Source organism: Macaca mulatta, chromosome 9 (genome assembly GCF_049350105.2).
Source record: "Macaca mulatta isolate MMU2019108-1 chromosome 9, T2T-MMU8v2.0, whole genome shotgun sequence".
Classification (NCBI taxonomy): Eukaryota; Metazoa; Chordata; class Mammalia; order Primates; family Cercopithecidae; genus Macaca; species Macaca mulatta.
Genome location: NC_133414.1, coordinates 145,606,486 through 145,628,845, shown reverse-complemented (window position 1 = coordinate 145,628,845; position 22,360 = coordinate 145,606,486). Strand labels below are relative to the sequence as shown.

Below are 22,360 nucleotides of genomic sequence, written 5' to 3'. Positions count from 1 at the left end.
GGTGCCACTCACCATCACCCCTAGTGATCCACTAGCAAAATGTTTGCTTGCTATTCCCACGACATTATGTTCTGCTGGCCTAGAGGTCTTAGTTCCAGAGGGAGTAATGCTGCCACCAGGAGACACAACAACGATTCCATTAAACTGAAAGTTAAGATTGTCAGCTGGATACTTTGGGCTCCTCCTATCTTTAAGTAAACCGGCTAAGAAGGGAGTTACAGTGTTGGCTGGGTTGATTGACCCAGACTATCAAGATGAAATCAGTCTACTACTCCATAACAGAGGTAAGGAACAGTATGCATGGAACACAGGAGATCCATTAGGGCGTCACTTAGTATTACCATGCCCTGTGATTAAGGTCAATGAGAAACTTCAACAGCCCAAGCCAGGCAGGGCTACAAATGGTCCAGACCCTTCAGGAATGAAGGTTTGAGTCACTCCACCTGGAAAAAAGAAAACCTCGACCTGCTGAGGTGCTTGCTGAAGGCAAAGGGAATACAGAATGGGCAGTAGAAGAAGGTAGTCATCGATACCAGCTATGACCACGTGACCAGCTGCAGAAATAAGGACTGTAAAAAGTATTAAATCCTAGGTGTGCCTGTGAGGGTGTTGCCAAATGAGATTCACGTTTGAGTCAGTGGGCTGGGGAAGGCAGACCCACCCTTAATCAGGTGGGCACCATCTAATGAGCTTCCAGCAAATATAAAGCAGGCAGAAAAACATGAAAAGGCGAGACTAGCTTAACCTTCCAGCCTACATCTTTCTCCCATGCTGGATGCTTCCTGCCCTCAAACATCAGACCAAAACTCAGTTTTGGTACTTGGACTGGCTCTCCTTGCTCCTCAGCTTGCAGACAGCCTATTGTGGGACCATGTGATCATGTAAGTTAATATTTAATAAACTCCCCTTTACATATATATGTGTGTGTGTGTGTGTGTGTGTGTGTGTGTGTGTATGAAATTTATCCTATTAGTTCTGTCCCTCTAGAGAACCCTGACTAATACAGATTTTGGTACCAGGAGTGGGGTGTTGTGTTGCTGAAAAGATACCCAAAAATGTGGAAGTGACTTTGGAATTGGGTAACAGGCCAATGTTGGAACAGTTTGGAGGGCTCAGAAGAAGACAAGAAAATGTGGAAAAGTTTGGAACTTCCTAGAGACTTGTTGAATGGCTTTGCCCAAAATGCAATAGCAATATGGACAATAAAGTCCAGGCTGAGGTGGTCTCAAATAGATGTGAGGAACTTGTTGGGAAGTGGAGCTAAGGTGACTCTTGTTATGTTTTAGCAAAGAGACTGGCAGCATTTTGCCCCTACCCTAGAGATATGTGGAACTTTGAACCAGAGAGAGATGATTTAGGGTATCAGGTGGAAGAAATTTCTAAGCAGTAAACATTCAAGAGGTGATTTGGGTGCTGTTAAAGGCATCCCATTTTATAAGGAAAGCAGAGCATAGAAGTTTGGAAACTTTGCAGCCTGACAATGCAATAGAAAAGAAAATCCCATTTTCTGAGGAGAAATTTAAGCCAGTTGCAGAAATTTGCATAAGTAATGAGGAGCCGAATGTTAACTCACAAGACAATGGGGAAAATGTCTCCACAGCATGTCAGAGGTCTTCATGGCAGCCCTTCTCATCACAGGCCTGGAGGTGTACAAGGAAAACATGGTTTCCTGGGCTAGGCCCAGGGTCCCCAGGCTGTGTGCAGCCAAGGGACTTGTCCTGTGTCCCAGCTGCCCCTAGCCATGACTAAAAGGGACCAAGCATGAAGCTCCAGCTGTGGCTTCAGATGGTGCAAGCCCTAAGCCTTGGCAGCTTCCACATGGTGTTGAGCCTGTAGGCACACAGAATTCAAGAATTGAGGTTTGGGCACCTCCACCTAGATTTCAGAAGATGTATGGAAATGCCTGGGTACCCAGGCAAAAGTTTGCTGCAAGGGCGAGGCCCTCATGGAGAACATCTGCTAGGGCGGTGCAGAAGGGAAATGTGTGGTCAGAGCCCCCACACAGAATTCCTACTGGGGCACCACCTATTGGAGCAGTGAAAAGAGAACCACTATCCTCCAGACCCCAGAATGGTAGATCCACTGACAGCTTGCACTGTGTGCCTGGAAAAACTACCAACACTCAATACCAGCCCATAAAAACAGCCAGGAGGGAGGTTGTACCCTGCAAAGCCAAGGGGCAGAGCTGCCCAAGACCATGGGAACCCACTTCTTGCATCAGTGTGACCCAGATGCGAGACGTGGAGTCAAAGGAAATAAGTTTGGAACCTTTGAGATTTGACTGCCCTGCTGGATTTTGGACTTGCATGGGGCCTGTAGCCCCTTTGTTTTTGGCCAATTTCTCCCATTTGGAATGGCTGTGTTTACCCAATGCCTGTACCCACATTGTATCTAGGAAGCAACTAACTTGCTTTTGATTTTACAGGGCCATAGGCAGAAGGGACTTGTCTCGTCTCAGATGAGACATTGGACTATGGACTTTTGAGTTAATGCTGAAATGAGTTAAGGCTTTGGGGGACTGTTGGGAAGGCATGATTGATTTTGAAATGTGAGAACACGAGATTTGGGAGGGGCCAGGAGTAGAATGATACAGTTTGGCTGTGCCCCCACCCAAATCTCAACTTGAATTGTATCTCCCAGAATTCCCATGTGTTGTGGGAGGGACCCAGTGGGAGGTAATTGAATCATGGGGGCTGGTCTTTCCTGTGCTATTCTCGTGGTAGTGAATAAGTCTCACGAGATCTGATGGGTTTATCAGGGATTTCTGCTTTTGCTTCCTCCCCATTCTCTCTTGTCACTGCCAGGTAAGAAGTGCCTTTCACCCTCCACCATGATTGTGAGACCTCCCCCAGCCACGTGGAACTGTAAGTCCAGTTGGACATCTTTCTTTTGTAAATTGCCCAGTCTCAGGTATGTCTTTATCAGCAGCGTAAAAATGGACTAATACACTTCCCCTCTCTCTCTCTTGCTCACTCACTCATTCCCTTCCCCTCTTACCTTGCCATATGATCCCTGCATGCCAGCTCCACTTCACCCTCCACCATGTATGAAAGCACCCTGTGCCATCATCGGATGCAAATGCTGGCACCATCATTCCTGTGCAGCCTGCAGAACCATGAGCCAAATAAACCTCTTTTCTTTACAAATTACCCAGCCCCAGCTATTCCTTTATACCAACACTAAATGGACTAAGACAATTGAGATAGAAACTTTAAGCACCAGCCAGCAGATATGGGTTTTAAGAGTTTTGTTTCCCATTGAACCTACCAAATGTCCTGAAAACAATGTCAAGTGTTACCTCATTACATCTGCCTCTGCTGCAAGTTGTGGTGTCATAATAGAATCATCCAGAAATCCTTTCATTGTTTTTCTTAGGAAAGACTTGTGGGCCAAGGTGGCATTTAATCATAACTCTCTTACCTAACTTGGAAACAAGAATTTACTCTCCTTCTCTTCTATTCGCTCTTTCTCTCTTTCTAAAAAAAAGGGGGGCAGTAAGCATGATGTCTGAAGAAATAAATATGCCCTGGAGATTTGGAAGTATTTTATATTACCTCCCACATTCTAGATGCCCACTCTTTCCCTGGGAAGAAACACAGAGACCCCGATAAGCCCCCGATTTAAGAATAACAGACTAGTCTCTGAGAAGGAAAAACTGAAGTAAGGTTTGTCAGGGTGTTTTGCACCCTCACAGAGTGAAGCTATGTAGTAATGTAGTTTATTGGAAACTAATCATTATGAGAAATGTTTTCTCAAAGTTCTTTAGCTTCATCAGTTTCCTTTCTTTTTATTAGTAAATATAGCTAAAACTTGCTTTTAAAGCATATATGATAGTTTCATAAAATTTTATCTTTCAACCTAATCTAAGCAGTTCTCTAGCTATACACAATTTAGCTTTCTTTCTGTATAAGCAGAGAGACATGGAATCATGATTGGAGTGATGTCCACCAGATGTCAAAATAGATTTCTGGATTCCTGTTTTCTATCAATTTTAATGAGGTATAATTTCCATATAATAAAATGTACACATTTCTGTATAATTTGAAAAGTTCTCAAAAATTTATACATCCATGTAAACACCTCCACGTCATGATACAGAACATTTCAATTACCCTAACGAGCTCTTCTCTGCCCTTTTGATACAAATCCTTCATCTCAGCCCCAAGCAATCACTATTCTTTCTCTCACTCTACATTAGTTCTCTTATTGTGCAGTTTTATATAAATGAAATTATACAGTATGAACTTATTTTGTATCTGTCTTCTTTTGCTAATCTAAACACTTTTCAGATTCATCCATGTTGGTGCATGGATTAATTTGGATAAAGTTGGGATAAGCATAAATACATAGGCCTTTGTGTTGATATATGTTTTTCAAGCTCTTACATAAATCCCTATGAGTACATATTCAACTTTCTAAAGAACAGTCATTTTTTTCCCCAAAGTAGTTTGCCATCTTATATTTCCACCATAAATTTATGGTTGTTCCAGTTGTTCTACATTGTTTCCAACACTTGAAATTGTCAGTTTCTTTAATGTTAATTTTTCTAATGAATCTCTAATGGTATCCCATTTTGCTTATAATTTCTATTTCCTTGATGACTAATGAAGTTGAACATCTTTCCACATGCTGATTGGCTATGCATATAATTTCTTTTGTGTAGGGTCTGTTTGTATCAACTGACCATCTTAAAAAACAATTGGGTTGATTGTCTCCCTTTTATTGAATTTTTAGAATTATTTATATAATACGGAAATACAACTTTTGTCTAATATATATGTTATGAATATTTTCTCCCAGTTTGTGGTTTGCCTTTTCACTTTCCTATTTATGTCTTTCAAAAACCAGATGTTTCTAATTTTTATAAAGCCAAGCCTACTTTGTAAATTATGTTCTTTGGTGGTTTGTGTTTTTGTGTGTGTACTACCTACAAAAATTGGTATACCCAAAAGTTGCATTTTTTTGCTAGTAGCTTTTAGTTTAGCTTTACTGTTTTGGTATATGATCTGATTGATATTTATATATGGTTTGAGGTAGGGATTATGGTTCATTCTTTTCTATATATATAACCAGTTATTTATTTTCTACATGTAAATAACCCGTTGTTTCAACCATTTTTGAAAAATTTGTCTTTTGGCTGGGCATGGTGGCTCATGCCTGTAAACCCACACTTTGGGAGGCTGAGGTGGGCAGATCACATGAGATCAGGAGCCGAAGACCAGCCTGGCCAACATGGTGAAACCCTGTCTCTACTAAAAATACAAAAATTAGCTAGGCATGATGATACATACCTGTAATCCCAGCTACTCTGGAGGCTGAGGCATGAGAATTGTTGAAACTGGGAGGCAGAGGTTGCAGTGAGCCGAGATCACACCACTGTACTTCAGCCTAGGTGACAGAGCAAGACTCCATTAAAAACAAAACAACAAAAAAAAAGTCTATCTCTTCCCTGATTAAATTGTATTGATCCTTCATTAAATATCAATTTACCATTTAGGTGTAGGTTTATTCATTTCTGAATATTTATCCCATATTTATGCTTACATCAATAGCGGACTGTCTTTACCAAAATAGCTTTAAAGTAAATGTTCAAATCAAGTGATTTTATTTCCCTAATTCTGTTCTTTATTGTTCTTCAAAATTGTGTAAAATACTTCCTGACATTTGCATAACCATATAAAATTTAAAATCAAATGTCAGTTTCTAGCTACTAGTTCAATTTTAGAAGAACTGAAATATTATCAATATTGACTCTGCAATCATAGTCTGTATCTCCACTTATTTTATCTTCCTTGAGTTTTATCAACAAAGCTGTGATCTTAGTACTTAAGTCTTAAATACATTTTGCTAACTTTATCCTTTAGTATTTCATGCTTTTGATGCAATTGCCAATGGTGTTATTTGATTACAATTTCCAATCCTTGTTATTAGTACATGAAAACACAATTTATTTTTGTATGTTTTACTTTATGTGCCCTTGATAAACTCACTTATTAATTCAAGTAGCATTTTTAACATACATGTGATTATGTTACATTACGTGGCATAGTTAACCTTAAGATAGTGAGATTTTCCTGGTAAGCCTGACCTAAACACAAGAGCTGTTTAAAAAGGGGAGTTTTTTCCCCCAGTTTCAAAAGGCAATGTAGAATAGAAGCAAGCTGGTTTCACTCTCTCCCACAGAAAACCAAAATTATCACCAGAAATATCCCAACTCAAAATAAAGATGAGACCACTTCCAGGCCCACAGAGAAGTGAGAGCACTCTGAGTAGTTGGTAAGAGAATTAGACATCCACATTTGCAATACCCCCTCCCCCATTCTGCCTGGCACCACATATATTGAAAAATTTCCCCAATTCATTGTTTCTACGCTGAGAAAAGCAAAATGGAGGAGACAAACAGCTTCCCCACCATCTTGGGTTCCCTGGCAGGAGAACTGTCCCTACCTTAGCCCATCAAGAAGTATCCTGAAGACAAGCAGAGACAAAATGGGGAGGAGGGACTACCTTCTCCAGACCTGGAAACTCTGCTCAGAAACTCAGCCACAGGAGATGCCAATCAGAGTGGATGTTCAGCAGCACCACGCTGTAGGAGGTTCATTCCACAGGTCCCCTGGGTACAAACCCCTAGCCAGCCTTCCCACACGACTGGGATATCCCTTTGGGACTTCCCCACCTCCAACTCGAGAACAGCAGTGCTCTAACGCTTTACTAGAGCCAAGGGGAGCTTGTTTTTAAGGTACCACCTAGAGTCATAAAGGAGGCCTAGGTGACCTAGCATTAGAGAGCCTCTAAGCTTGGGAACAAGATAGCTGACTAGAGATGTCTGGTATTCATCTCCCCACCCCCCACCTCAGACAAGAAGGAACCAAAGCAATAAATAAACAGCTTAGAGTTAACTGGAGTGTTGAAGGAAGAGTGCTGGTATGCAGAAGAGGAGTGGAAATGCACCAGTGGTGATTAGAAGTCCAGGAGGGCAGTGTGGAAGCACTTGGCCTCTGCAACCCCTTGTCCCTCATCCAAATCAGAACTGCCTAAGGTCAGGAGTTACTTATTGCAGGTAAACAAAAGATCCCCACTATCCCTGATTGCCACTGCAAACACCTAAAGTCCTTACAACAGGAGAATCCCACAGTCACCCAGTTTGGAGAGCTGCAGGGCGTTCCCACAGCTCCATTGCCCTAGATTAGGAGCATAAAGTGTGCACTCCCCATTCCCCAACTATCCTCTGTGAGCCAGTCTGCTGCAGCAGGGCACCAGCTTGAGACCAGAGCCATGTCTGGAGTGCACCCTATTCTGGAGGCCAGTATCCACTGCACCTCTCCAGCACTGGAGCTCTGTCTTTATTCCACCAAGCCCACCCTGGTGGCTGAACACCGCAACACTGGCAGCATGAAACCTGGGCCCAGGATTGGCTGTGACTCCAGACAGCAGAAAAATCAACTCCTACCCCCCTCACTTCCACACAGGGGAAATGTCTGGCAGTCCCACCCAGGGCAAAATTGCCCTTGAGCCAGCCAAACTGCTGCATGCCCTCCTCCAAGTGGGAGAGTCCCTCGAGACTCTGAGTAGCTGACACACTTCCAGGCCAGTGGAGTGGCTATGTACCTGTATTCAGGGCCTGAGTAACAGTTTTGAGGTGCCCTATCCCCTGCAGACAAAGCCCTGCCTTGTACAATGGCCCTATGTCCACAATCAGTGGCTGAGAAACAGCTCTAGGGGCTGCAATTGCAAAACACCCCCAGAATAACCAAGCAGTTGTGTGCCCTGGGACTGAGAAACAGCTCAGCTGACCACCCCTGGTGGACTAATCCCCAGTCCAGCTGAGCAGATGCACACCCACATCCCAGATCCAAGAAACAGACTGGTGGCCCACCCCCAGCAGACACATACTCGGGCCAGCTGATCAGTCATGCAGCTGTGTCCTGGGCCTGAGAAATAGTCCCATGGCCTGCAGCAGACACACCCCCAGGCCAGCCAAGCAGCCCTGTGCCTGCATACCAGACCTGAGAAACAGCCCTGTCAGCCACCCATGGTGAGCATGCCCACAAGCTGACCAAGTATCTATGCTTATGTTCCTGGCCAGAGTAACAGCCCAGTGGCCTCAACCCCAGGGAGTCAGACCTCAAGTTGACCAGCCCATTGTGTATATGCACACACATCCCATCCTGAGAAACAGCCTTGTAAGCCTGACCTAAGTGCACAAGCTCTTTAAAAAGGAAAGGCAAAGCTGTACCACCAGTGCCAAAGACACTCTCAGACTAGGCCACTGAGAAACTTGAAACACCACCAATGTAGATTACAGCCAAAGAAACTACACAGAGACTACATTACTGCATCCATCGAGAACCCAGGGCAACACACCCCACTGAACTGACGCCTTAAGGCGCAGTCTTTTTTTTTTTTTTTTTTTTTTTTTTTTTTTTTTTTTTTTTTTTTTTGAGACGGAGTCTCACGCTGTTGCCCAGGCTGGAGTGCAGTGGCGCGATCTCGGCTCACTGAAAGCTCCGCCTCCCGGGTTCCCGCCATTCTCCTGCCTCAGCCTCCTGAGTAGCTGGGACTACAGGCACCCGCCACCGCGCCCGGCTAATTTTTTGTATTTTTAGTAGAGACGGGGTTTCACTGTGGTCTCGATCTCCTGACCTTGTGATCCACCCGCCTCGGCCTCCCAAAGTGCTGGGATTACAGGCTTGAGCCACCGCGCCCGGCCGAGGCCCAGTCTTATGAATGAGTCTTTCCCTTCAAAACTTACTCCATACAAGCAAAAGAGGTGATGTTTCTTCCCACCAGATGTATAGAAATCAACATAGAGATACCTTAACACATTAACCATGAAAAAGAAAGGAAACATGTCACCTCCAAAGAAAAATAATAATTATCCTATAACAGATCCCAATCGGCCGGGCACGGTGGCTCAAGCCTGTAATCCCAGCACTTTGGGAGGCCGAGATGGGCGGATCACAAGGTCAGGAGATCGAGACCATCCTGGCTAACACGGTGAAACCCCATCTCTACTAAAAAATACAAAAAATTAGCTGGGTGTGGTGGCGGGCACCTGTAGTCCCAGCTACTCGGGAGGCTGAGGCAGGAGAATGGCGTGAACCCGAGAGGCAGAGCTTGCAGTGAGCTGAGATCCAGCCACTGCACTCCAGCCTGGGCGACAGAGTGAGACTCTGTCTCAAAAAAAAAAAAGATCCAAATCATAAGGAAATATATAAAATGCCAGAAAAAGAATTCAAAATAATAATCTTAAGGAAACTCAGTGAGTTACAAGAGAATACAGATACAACATTCAATGAAATTAGAAAATAATTTATGATTTGAATAAGAAATTTAACAAAATGGTATATATCATTAAAAAGAACCAAATGGAAATCCTACAGCTGATGAATTCAATGAATGAAATTAAAATATACAATCAAGCACTTCAACAACAGATTAAACAAAGGAGAAGAAAGAATTTCTGGACTTGAAGATAGGTCTTTTGAAATAATACAGGCAGACAAAAAATAATTTAAAAGAATAAAGAAAGCTTGCAGAATTTATGGGACACCATTAAGCAAACAAATATTATGGGCATCCAAGGAGGAGAAAAGAAGGGAAATGGAAAACACATTTAATGAAATAACAGCAGAAAAATCCCAAGTCTTGTGAGAGGGATGAATGTCCATGCCCAGGAAGCTCAAAGAACCCCAAATAGATTCAACCCAAACAGGTCCTCTCCAAGGCACGTTATAGTCAAACTGTCAAAAGTCAAACATAAATAATTTTTTAAGTAGCAAGAGAAAAGCATCAATTCAGATATAAGGGAATCCTAATTTGATTAACAGCAGATTTCTCAGCAGAAACCTTACATGTCAGAATAGAATGAGATGATATAGTCAAAGTACTGAAAGAAATTTTTAAAAAACCTGTCAACCAAGAATATTATACCCAGCAAATCTATCCTTCAAGAATGGAAGAGAAATAATTTTTCTTGAGAAGGAAAAACTGAGGGAATTCATCACCACTAGATCAGTCTTACAGGAAATGCTCAAGGGAGCCTTACATTTGGAAGTGAAAAGACAACAACCCTTCATGAAAACATGCAAAACTATAAAACTAACTGATATAACAAAGGAGAAAGACAAAGGAATCAAGCGTTATCACTACAGAAAACCACCCAACTGCAAAAATAAATAATAACAGATGAAGGAAGGACCAAAGAATATACAAAGCAACCAGAAAACAATCAATAAAATAACAGGAGTAAGTTGCCACCTATCAGTCATAACTTTGAATGTAAATAGATTAAACTGCCCATTTAAAAGCTAGAGACTGGCTGAAGGATTAAAAAAAACAAAAAAACAAAACAAAAAAAAACAAGACCCAACTATATGCTGCCTTACCTATAAAGACACACAAAGACTGAAAGTGAAGGAAGGAATGGAAAAAGATATTTCATGCAAATGAAAACCAAAAGCACCAGACACAGTGGCTTACATCCATAATCCCAGCACTCTGGGAGGCTGAGGCAGGTGGATCATAAGGTCAGGAGTTCGAGACCAGCCTCGCCAATAGGGTGAAACCCCATCTCTACTAAAAATACAAAAAAAAAAAAAAAAATTAGCTGGGCATGGTGGCACACACCTGTAATCCCAGCTACTCAGGAGGCTGAGGCAGACGAATCATTTGAACCTGGGAGACAGAGGTTGTAGTGAGCCGAGATAGCACCACTGCACTCCAGCCTGGGCAACAGAGTGAGACTCCGTCAAAACAAAGAAACAAAAAACAAAACAAAAAAGAAGCAGAAGTACCTGTATTTATATCAGAAAGTACAGATTTCAAGCTAAAAACTATAAAAAGAGGCAAAGAAGAACATTATATAATAATAAATGGATCAGCTCATCAAGAGAACATAACAATTTTAAATATATATGCATCCAACACTAGAGCGCCCAGACATATAGAGCTAATGTCATTAGATCTAAAGGGAGAGGTAGACCCTACTACAATAATAGTTGGGGACTTCAACACCCTACTCTCTGCACTGGACAGATCATCTAGACAGAAAATCAACAAAGAAACATTGGTTCTAAATTGCACCATAGAACAAATGGATCTAATAAACATTTACAGAACAGTTCATGAAACAGCTACATAATACACATTATTTTCTTCAGTACATGGAGCATTCTCCAGGATTGGTCATATGCTAGGATACAAAGCAGGTCTCAACAAATGTTTTAAATGAAAATTATATCAAATATCTTATCTGATCACAGTGGAATAAAATGATATCAATAGCAAGAAAAACATTCAAAACTATAAAAATCTATGGAAATTAAGCAGCATAATCCTGAACAAACAATGGGTGAAGGAAGAAATTAAGAATGAAATATTAATACTTGTTGAAACAAGTGAAAATAGAAACACAATGGAAAAGCAGTATTAAGAGGGAAGTTTACAGCAATAAATGCCTACATCAAAAAAAAAAAAAAAAAAAACCTAGAAAGAAAACAAAGGACTTAAGGATGCACCTCAAGGAACTAGAAAGCAAGAACAAACCAAACCCCAAATTAGTAGAAGAAAAGAAATAGTAAAGATCAGAGCAGAAGTAAACAAACTTAAATAAAAACACAATATAAAATAACAAAAAATGAAAAGTTGGTTTTTTGAAAAGAAAACGTTGATAAACCATTAACTAGACTAACTTTAAAAAAAGAGAAGGCTCAAATAAATAACATCAGCAATGGAAAAAGAGAAATCACAATGGATATCACAGAACTACCAAGGATCATTAGAGACTGCCATGAACAACTGTAGAAACTGATAAATTTCTGGACATATACAACTTAACAAGATTGAACCAAGAAGAAATAGAAAACCTGAACAGACCAAGACAAGTAACAAGATTGAATCAGTAATAACAAGTCTTTCAACAAAGAAAAGTCCAGGTCTGGATGACTTCACTGCTGAATCCTACAGAACTTTTAAAGAAGAATTAATACTGCTTCCTCTTAAACTATTCCAAAATATTAAAGCAGAGGAAATTCTTTCTAACTCATTCTTCAAGACCAGAATAACTTTGATACCAAAACCAGACAAGGACACAACAGCAGCAAAAAGAAAACTACAGTCCATTATCTCTTGAGTACACAGATGCAAAAATCCTCCACAAAATACTAGTAAACTAAGTTAAACAACACATCAAAAAATAATAACCGTGATCAAGTGGGCTTTTATCCCAGGAATGCAAGGATAGTTCAACCTACACGAATCAACAAACATCATACATACATCAGTAGAATGAAGGGAAAAAAGTGATCATCTCAATACATGCAGAAAAATGTTTTGATAAAATTCAACATCTCCATGACAAAAACTTTTAATAAATTAAATATATAATCAAAGTAACTCAACATAATAAATATCATATATGACAAACCCACAGTTAACATCTTACTGAATGAAGAAAAGCAGCAGGGGGGAGGGCATCCTTGTTTCAGTGCTTAGAGGAAAAGAAAGCTCTAACTCTTAGAACTGATAATTTAGTACAGCTGCAGTATTCTAATATACAAAAATCAGTAGCATTACTATATATGATGACACAGTTTAGATATTTGTCCCCTCCAAATCTCATGTTGAAATTTGTTCCCCAATGTTGGAGGTGGGGCCTAATGGCAGGTATTTGGAGCACGGAAGCAGATCTCTAATGAATGTCTTGGTGCCATCTTCATGGTAATGAACCAGAACTGATTGTATTTTAAAAGCCTGGCACCTTCCTTCCATCTTTCTCTCTCCCTTCACCTCACTATGTAAGGCAGCTTCCTCTTGCCTTCTTCCATGAGTGGAAGGTTTGAGGCCCTCACCAGAAGCATATGCTGGTGCCATGCTTCTGTTACAGCCTGCAGAACTGTGAGCCAAATAAACTTAATTTCCTCATAAATTATCCAGCCTCAGGTATTCCTTTATAGGAACACACATGGATTAAGGCACATGAACAATGAACTAGCTGAAAAAGAAAGGCAATCCCATTTACAATAGATCCAAAAAAAAAAAAAAAAAAAGTGCCTAGGAACAAACTTAGCCAAGGAAGTAAAAGATCTCTACAAGGAAAACTACAAAATATTGATTAAAAAAAAACTGAAGAGGATACAGATAGATATCTCATGCTCATGGATAGGAGAATGACAATACTACCCAAGGCAATCTACAGATTCAGTGCTATCTCTATCAAAATACCAACGACACTCCTACAGAAATAGAAAAAAAAATCATAAAATTTGTATGGAATCACAAAAAAACCCAAATAGCCAAAGTAATCCTGAGCAAAAGGAACAAAGCTGGAACTATCATCACATTAGCAGACCTCAAATTATACTACAAAGTTGCAGTAACCAAAACATCTACGGCACGGTACTGGCATAAAAACAGACACATAGACCAATGGAACAGAATGGAGAACCCAGAAACTAATCCATATATCTACAGCCAACTGATTTTTGACAAAAGTGCCAAGAATATTCACTGAGGAAAGGACAGTTTCTTTAATAAATGGTACTGGGAAAAGTAGATATTCACATGCAGAAGAATGAAACTAGACCCCTTTCTACTCTATACAAAAATCAACTCAAAATGAAACAAAGATCTAAATGTAAAACCCAAAACTATAAAACTGCTAGAAGAAAACATAGGGTAAATGCTTCAGAACATTGGTCTGAAAAAAAAGATTTTATGAATAAGACCTTGAAATCACAAGCAACAAAGGCAAAAAATAACGAACAGTGTTATATCAAACTAAAAGATTTTTACATGGTGAAGAAAACAATCAAAAGAGTGGTAAGACAACCTATAGAATGGGAGAAAATATCTGCAAACCAATCATCCAAGAAGTGATTAAAATCTAGGATATAAAATAAGCTGCAACATCTCGACAGTAAAAAAAGATTTAAAAATAGGTAAATCATCTGAATACACATTTCTCAAAAGAAGACATGCGAATAGACAACAGGTATGTGAAAAAATGCTCAACATCTCGAATCATCAAGGAGACACAAACCAAAACCACAATGAGATATCATCTCACCCTAGTTAGGATGGTTATTATCAAAAAGACAAAAAATAACAAATGGCAGCAAGAGTGCAGATAAAAGGGAACTCTCGTGCACTGTTAGTGGATATGTAAATTAGTACAGCCATCATGGCAAACAGTATGGAGGTTTCTCAAAAACTAAAAATAGAACTACCATATGATCCAGCAATCCCACTGCGTATGTATCCAAAGGAAAAGAAATCAGTGTATCAAAGGGATACCTGCACCCCATGTTTATTGCAGCACTATTCACAATAGCCAAGATATGGAATCAACCTGAGTGTCCATCAACGAATGAAGGGATAAAGAAAATGTGGTATATATACACAATGGAATGCTATTCCACCATAAAAAGAATGAAATCTTATCATGTGCAGCAACATGGATGGAACTGGAGGCCATTATGACAAGTGAAATAAGCCAGCCATAGAAAGACAAATATGGCCTGTTCTCACTCACATGTGGGAGCTTAAAAAGTTGATCTCATGGAGATAGAAGTAAAATGACAGTTACCAGAGGCTAGGAAGGGTGTGGGGGAAGCAGATGAAGAGAGGTTGTTAAGGGGTAAAAACATACAATTAGAGAGAAGGATCTGATCATCACACACGGTACCTGATTTGATCATCACACACGGTACCTGATCTGATCGTCACACACGGGTGCCTGGTCTGATCATCACACATAGGTAACTGACTTCATCATCACACACAGGCACCTGATTTGATAATTACATTACTCAGCAAATGTACACCCTTATGTACGCATTTTATTGTTTGAAAATGTTACCTTAAAAGGAAAAATAACGATAAACAAATGTTTAATGATATGCACACAGAAGTATTTAAGAAGTGAACTGATGTTTGCAACTGGCTTTGAAATGCATAAAATAAGACAGATTGGTGATGGACATAGGATAACCAATTAAAGATAACAAGTTAATGACAGAATGTAGGTGATTGATGCATAAATTAAAGAATAAGAATGCCCTTCTCTGAAAGGAACTAAATCAATAAAGGCCCATGTATTTCCTGCAGGTCATTAGAAAGAAAGGCTGGATAACCCCATCTCTCACGCTTCGTGGTGCCAGGACCACAAAACTTCACACGGGAGGAGAGCATTTCCCGTGTATTCCTCGACTTCACACCAAGAGGAGTTGGTTTGGAGAGTCGGGGTTTGGGTGATTTTCTCCAAAGCAGGATATGAAGAAACCCCCACCCCACCCCATCAACACAGACCAGGCAGTACGCACAGTGGGCATATCTGGCTCTTGACTCATCCCCGAACGAGAACCCATGACTAAAAGAAGACATGGCCAGTGGCACCCCCCAGATAAATGCTCCTGCATTGCTCCCAGGGCCCAGTTGCCAGTGAAAGGGAGTCAAGCAGGTGCATGGGGTGTCGGAGGGTGGCAAGTGGCCTTTTTGGGTTCCTGCTCAGCTAGCCGCTGGCTCTCCCTTAGCTCCCTGCTGCCCTGTAGCCCTGACTGCACCTACCCATAGGGCCTTGAGATGTTGGAAGTTCCACATTGAATGATGGCAGTCACGTGGGGGAGCACATTATTTCTAAATCTATGCGTTAATTACCTTCTTGTTCCTTGCTGCTTGCATGAGATTCTCAAAGTCATATGTTGAAATTAGTTTGTTAACACCTGGAACATTTCACACTGGCCACTTCCTTTCCTTTTACCCGATGCAAGAACACACTCTCCTCAGCGCCACCGTTTCGTCCTTGTTCTGCAGGGAGTAGGTGAGGGGTTCAGGGTGGGGCTGGCCACTGTGTACAGCACAGCCACCATGTGTTGTTGTCCATGGAGGAGCTGGAGCCCAGGAGGATGTAGGTGTAGACGACGGTGGAGTAGTACACGCAGACCAGGTGTAGGCGACGGTGGAGTAGTACACGCAGACCAGGTGTGGGCGGCGGCGGAGTAGTACACGCGGACCAGGTGTGGGCGACGGTGGAGTAGTACATGCGGACCAGCAGCAGGCGGGAGGAGCACGTGGAGAAGGCCTGCGGCTTTGCCCTCCGCAGTGCGGATGCGCAGGATGCTGCAGGGGCTGGCGATGATGCAGCGGGTGAGACACCATGGTTAGCAGGAAGTTGACCACGCCAAAATAAACGTCTATGACCGTGATCATGATGTTGTTCGGGGCTATTGGACTGCAGGACAGCAGTAGCAGGGTGGGGACCTCACACAAAAAGTTCTGGTTCTGACCAGAGCCACAGAAGCTGACCTCAGGCCCGTGTGCACTGACGTGCTGACCACACTGACCACTCACCAGCGTGCCTAAGCAGACGGCCACGTAGCCGTCGTAGGCCATGGCGGTGAGCAGCAACAGCTCGGCCCCCAGAAATCACGTCAGGAAGAGCTGGCTGTGGCCACCAGCCCCTCCGGCAATTTGGGGAGGACAATGGATGTGCAGACGATGTCTAAAAGGGCCAGGTGGGGGAGAAGGAAGTGCACTGGAGTGTGGAGGCCTGGATTCAGGCTGACGGCCACGACCATGAGGATGTTTCCTGCAAGTGCATTCGGGTAAAAGAGGAGGAAAAAAGCAAAGAAGCAGCCCTGGAGCCGACGGTCTTCAGAGCAACCCCGCAGGACAAACTTCTGGACAGCTGTGTGGCTGTTTGCTGCCATTAGGAGTGCGAGGCCCTTACAGGTCACTGGGCACAGCTAGTGCCACCAGCACAGGAACTGGGTGGCTAGGCGACCTGTCCCCCTGCTCGCTGTCCCGCTGAGACTCTGGGAAAGTTTGCTGTTGGCAACTTTGCTGCAGAAAGCACATAATTCAGATGTTAACATGGCTCCCTGCGCCCAGGGAGAAGTCAGCATTAACCCTCCACTCTGCGGGGAGTCAGCAAGCCCAGCCTCGCTCACCCCCAAGGACAGTGCTCCCTGCCTGCCTGCAGTGGGGCCCGCATCACAGTAAATAACAAAAGTGCAGCAAGAGCCTCTCATTGCTTTGACTTTAAACATTTCCTCCGTTATCCCAACACACAGAAGCTTGTGGTGTGCAAGTGTGCCTGGCCCCCGAGGCAGGCGGAGACCAAGTCAGTGACCTGGGCGCAGGACTGTGGGTCCCAGAGAAGAAAAACCACCCAGCAGGAGTGGGCCAGGCTTTACGGAGAATTGTGGGCAGAGCAGTACCTAGGTGCCAAGGCAAGAGACTGAAGGCACAAACTGTTTCAGTGTAATAAAGACAATAGTTAGAATAAGAATAGTCATAACACAAATTAGATATAGACATGATCATGGACAATTATCAATCATTATTATAAACATTATTAATCATTGGCTTTTAATATTACTCTTCGTTGCATTACTAATATAACCAAGGAATAACTGGCGGGCATAGGGTCAGGTGCTGAAGGGACATTGTGAGAAGTGACGAAGAAGACAAGAGGTGAGCCCTCTGTCACGCCCGCATAAGGGCCGCTTGAGGGCTCCTTGGTCAAGCGGTAACGCCAGTGTCTGGGAAGGCACCCGTTACTTAGCAGACCGCGAAAGGGAGTCTCCTTTCCTTGGAGGAGTCAGGGAACACTCTGCTCCACCAGCTTCTTGTGGGAGGCTGGATATTATCCAGGCCTGCCCGCAGTCATCCGGAGGCCTAAACCCCTCCCTGTGGTGTTGTGCTTCAACGGTCACGCTCCTTGTCCACCTTCATGCTCCTCCTGTACTCCTGGTTCCTCTTAAAGTTTGTAGAAGACAGCGGTAGAAGAAACAGTGAAAGTCTGAAAGTCTTTGATCTTTCTTATAAGTGCAGAGAAGAAAACGCTGACGTATGCTGCCCTCTCTCTCTGCTTAGGCTACCTAAGAGGGAAGGGCCCTGTGTCCCATGATCACGTGACTTGCTTCACCTTGTCAATCACTTAGAAGATCCACCCTCCTTACCCTGCCCCCTTGTCTTGTATGCAGTAAATATCAGCGTGCCCAGCCGCTCAGGGCCACTACCGGTGTCCACGTCTTGGTGGTAGTGGTCCCCCGGGCCCAGCTGTTTTCTCTTTATCTCTTTGTCTTAAGTCTTTATTTCTTACGATCTCTGTCTTCACACATGTGGAGAACACCTGCTGAGCTTCGTAGGGCTGGACCCTACAGAGAATTAGCCTCAGGACAGCACCTGCAGAGGCTGGGGAGGGGCATCTCCAAAGGGAGGGATGTGGGGACATCAGGGCAGTGAGTGGCTCCAACTACCGCCAGGCCAGACTCCAGCTCTTTTGGCCAGGTGACCTCAGCTGTCAGATTTTGGCTGTGGGTTGACCTCGCCACATTTCTTTAGTGGAAACCACGACTGCGGCCCTACCTCGGCCACCCCAGACCGCTCCCTCGGGAGGGCAGACTCCATGCAGACGCGGGCACAGACTGGCCATCCCTGTTCCTGGTCTGGGTGGGAGGTTTTTTCCCTCAGGGGGTGTCAGGCTGTGTCCGAGACTAGATCCATCAAAGAAAGGCACAGACCCAGCCTCGGCCCAGCCCCCAATCCAGTGTCTCCACCCAACCAACCTCACATACCTCTCCCACCACCCATCTCTGACCACCTAGCCTCCTCGGGCAGGACAGGCCCAGCCCAGGGCAAGGAGACGCGACTTAGTCAACATCAGAGGAAACAAGGCCAAGCCCACTTCCTTCCCAGCCCAGGCCAGCCCTCAGCCCAGGCCAGCCCCCAGCCCAGGGCAGCCCCTCAGCCCAGGCAACCCTCAGCCCAGGCCAGGCCCCAGGCCAGGCAGCCCCTAGCCAGGGAGCCCCCAGCCCAGGCAGCCCCTCAGCCCAGGCCACCCTCAGCCCAGGCCAGCCCCTAGCCCAGGCCAGCCCCTCAGCCCAGACAGCCCCCAGCCAGGGAGCCCCCAGCCCAGGCAGCCCCCAGTCCAGGCAGCCCCCAGCCCAGGCAGCCCCCAGCCCAGGCAGCCCCCAGCCCAGGCAGCCCTCAGCCCAGGCAGCCCTCAGTCCAGGCAGCCCTCAGCCCAGGCCAGCCCTCAGCCAGGGAGCCCCCAGCCCAGGCAGCCCTCAGCCCAGGCCAGCCCTCAGTCCAGGCAGCCCCCAGCCCAGGCAGCCCTCAGCCCAGGCAGCCCTCAGCCAGGGAGCCCCCAGCCCAGGCAGCCCTCAGTCCAGGCCAGCCCTCAGCCAGGGAGCCCCCAGCCCAGGCAACCCTCAGCCCAGGCCAGCCCCCAGCCCAGGCAGCCCCCAGCCCAGGCAGCCCTCAGCCCAGGCCAGCCCCCAGCCCAGGCAGCCCTCAGCCCAGGCAGCCCTCAGCCAGGGAGCCCCCAGCCCAGGCCAGCCCCCAGCCCAGGCAGCCCTCAGCCCAGGCAGCCCTCAGCCAGGGAGCCCCCAGCCCAGGCAGCCCTCAGCCCAGGCCAGCCCTCAGCCAGGGAGCCCCCAGCCCAGGCAACCCTCAGCCCAGGCCAGCCCCCAGCCCAGGCAGCCCCCAGCCCAGGCAACCCTCAGCCCAGGCCAGCCCCCAGCCCAGGCAGCCCCCAGCCCAGGCAGCCCTCAGTCCAGACAGCCCCCAGCCCAGGCAGCCCTCAGTCCAGGCAGCCCTCAGTCCAGGCAGCCCCCAGCCCAGGCAGCCCTCAGCCCAGGCAGCCCTCAGCCAGGGAGCCCCCAGCCCAGGCAGCCCTCAGCCCAGGCCAGCCCTCAGCCAGGGAGCCCCCAGCCCAGGCAACCCTCAGCCCAGGCCAGCCCCCAGCCCAGGCAGCCCCCAGCCCAGGGAGCCCTCAGCCCAGGCCAGCCCTCAGCCAGGGAGCCCCCAGCCCAGGCAACCCTCAGCCCAGGCCAGCCCCCAGCCCAGGCAGCCCCCAGCCCAGGCAACCCTCAGCCCAGGCCAGCCCCCAGCCCAGGCAGCCCCCAGCCCAGGCAGCCCCCAGCCCAGGCAGCCCTCAGCCCAGGCAGCCCTCAGTCCAGGCAGCCCCCAGCCCAGGCAGCCCCCAGCCCAGGCAGCCCCCAGCCCAGGCAGCCCCCAGCCCAGGCAGCCCTCAGTCCAGGCAGCCCCCAGCCCAGGCAGCCCTCAGTCCAGGCAGCCCTCAGTCCAGACAGCCCTCAGCCCAGGCAGTCCCAAAGACCCCCTGGCTGCCCAGTCTGAGGCCCAAAATCCACCCTCCTTCACAGGAGCCCATTTGCCTGCGGAGCCGAGGGCAGGGCTGACTCTTCCCCGGAGCCTTGCACCAGATTCACAGGAAGCTTCCAGGCCCCTCTTACAGATCCTGATCTGCCTTAGAGGCCAAACCACAGGGCTCCAGCTTCTTGCTCACCTGATTGAGGGCACAGATAAGGCACAGAGCAGCCCACAGAGGTTCCCAGACACAGTTTCAAACAGAAACCCTCAACACAACAGCAAAGCAATTTCAGTCACCTTTTTTCCACGTTAAAGTAGGTCAGGGCAGGGTACAATCAGACCTGACTTTTCAAAAACGTTGAAAGGAAAATTAGGTGGGTCATCCATGCGGAAGGCAGGCATGGAGGGTCACAGCCACTCACTGAGTGAGGAGTGTGGCTGGGCCAGCTCCTGTCTAAACGGAGCGTCCACATCTCCATGGACACGAAGGTGCCTCAAGGCTAACGCCTGTCTCCTCCCAGTCAGTGTTTCCTGTGCTTGATGCTGAACTTTGAGTGAAGTCTGTCCCCTGGGGGTGGACGCTGAGGTTGCTAGAGGCCCATGTGCCCCCAGGAGCAGCTCTCAGGGAGCACTTACCCCACGTGGAGGTAGAAAGGGGTCCCCGTGGGAACCGCCCCCAGGCTTGAGCAGACACAGGCCAGGGCACCTGCGGGGCTTCTAGATGATGGACCTGAGGAGAACAAAGCCAGAGCTGGTGGCTTCTCCCCAGCACCTCTGCCCTGCGCACACAAGGACCGTGTGCAACCCTCCCTGCCGGAGGATGGAATTTTATTTAAATAGACTTAATCTTTTAGGATAGTTTTAAATTTGGCCCCACCCAGTTTCCCCCGTTACTGACATATTCCATTAGCATATGTTACATTAATGTGCCAGTATCGATCCTGTACTATCCACTGCAATCCATGGCTGTTTCCCATTTCCTCCGTGTTCACCTAACCGCCTTCTGTCCACATCACAGTCAGGAGTTTCCTTAGGCTTCTCTGGACTGCGACATTTTCTCAGACTTTCCTTGCTTTTGATGAACTTGGTAGTTTTGGAGAATATTGGCCAGGTATTTTGTATTTGCCAGGTATTCCCTTGACTGGGATTTGCCTGATTATTTTTTTTACTCGTGATTAAAGTTATGGGTTTTGGAGAGGAAGGACACAGAGGCACGTGACATTCTCATCACACCACACCGGGGTGCACGCTGTCAGCATGTCTTGCTGTTGATGTGAACTTGAGAAGGTCAGTATTTTCATCACATTTCTTATGTGCCCATCCAGACACTGAGGTAGCCTGCAGTGTCCAGGGAGACAGTCCTGCCTTCAACGATGGAGCATCCAAAGGGTCTGAGGAGACTAAGAGTCTTCTGGTAGGCTGGAACCCAGACCCTACTCTGTACCCAGCAGGCCTGGCCATGTCGATGAGGCATGGTGAACCCACGGGGGATTGACTGACTTCCTTGTTTGGGCCAAAGGCCCACAGCTGATTGGTAAAGCATGTGTAGGTGGTCACAGAAAGTGCCCATAGGTAGAACTGAGATGATAATCGTGCTCAGGAGAAACCTGGCAATTTATCTTAGTGACCAAGTGCAGAAAATAAGACATGCAGAAAACAGCCATTGCAAAAGAACCAGAGACGTGGCCATGGCTGATTTAAAGTGGTTCTTAATTTCACAAAAGGAAGACGACTGGCCCCTTTAATTTTCCAAACCTCCTAACGTCCTTCATCTCAATCGGTCAGCACATATTTTTAATCTCTGGCCAATGATTATCTATTTTCCATGACAGTGTATGTAATAGCATTTCAGCAACCCAAGATTTGAACACTTCCTCTAATTTATTCAAATGTGATATAACCTTCAGCTATGCCAGATGTTCCTAATCAAACACACCATATTTCTTTAAAAATAATGTTGATTTATAAAAACATTCAGTATCAAAGGTCACTGCAACACTGATTTAAGGTTATTTCATGGCCCACAATAAGCAACCATATTTGTAGCATTTAAACCTCAAAATCCAAGCTCAGTGGTAAGATGTGGGGAGCACCTGCTACACACCTGGAACTGTCCCAGGGCTACAGGGACCCTCGCAGCCCGGTGAGAGTCCCTCATCTTCCAACGTTTTGGGATCCTCAGGCAGCAGGGCCAACTCCAGCAAGGCTCAGCAGGTCTGAGTCACCTGACCACTTTCAACCG

The 22,360-nt window shown here is 45.8% G+C and overlaps 1 protein-coding gene across 1 annotated transcript in view; it reads right to left on the bottom strand.

Annotated features, from left to right (window-relative positions):
- Nucleotides 1-1,572: 1,572 nt before the first annotated feature.
- Nucleotides 1,573-22,360, bottom strand: part of LOC100427702 (scavenger receptor cysteine-rich domain-containing protein SCART1-like) — a 57,317-nt gene continuing 36,529 nt past the window's right edge. The window contains exons 13-15 of the transcript XR_013398466.1: nt 5,292-5,388; nt 2,998-3,105; nt 1,573-1,640 (exon numbers count right to left, since the gene is read on the bottom strand). The gene's annotated coding sequence lies outside the window, so the exon portion shown is untranslated. The remainder of the gene's footprint in view (nt 1,641-2,997; nt 3,106-5,291; nt 5,389-22,360) is intronic.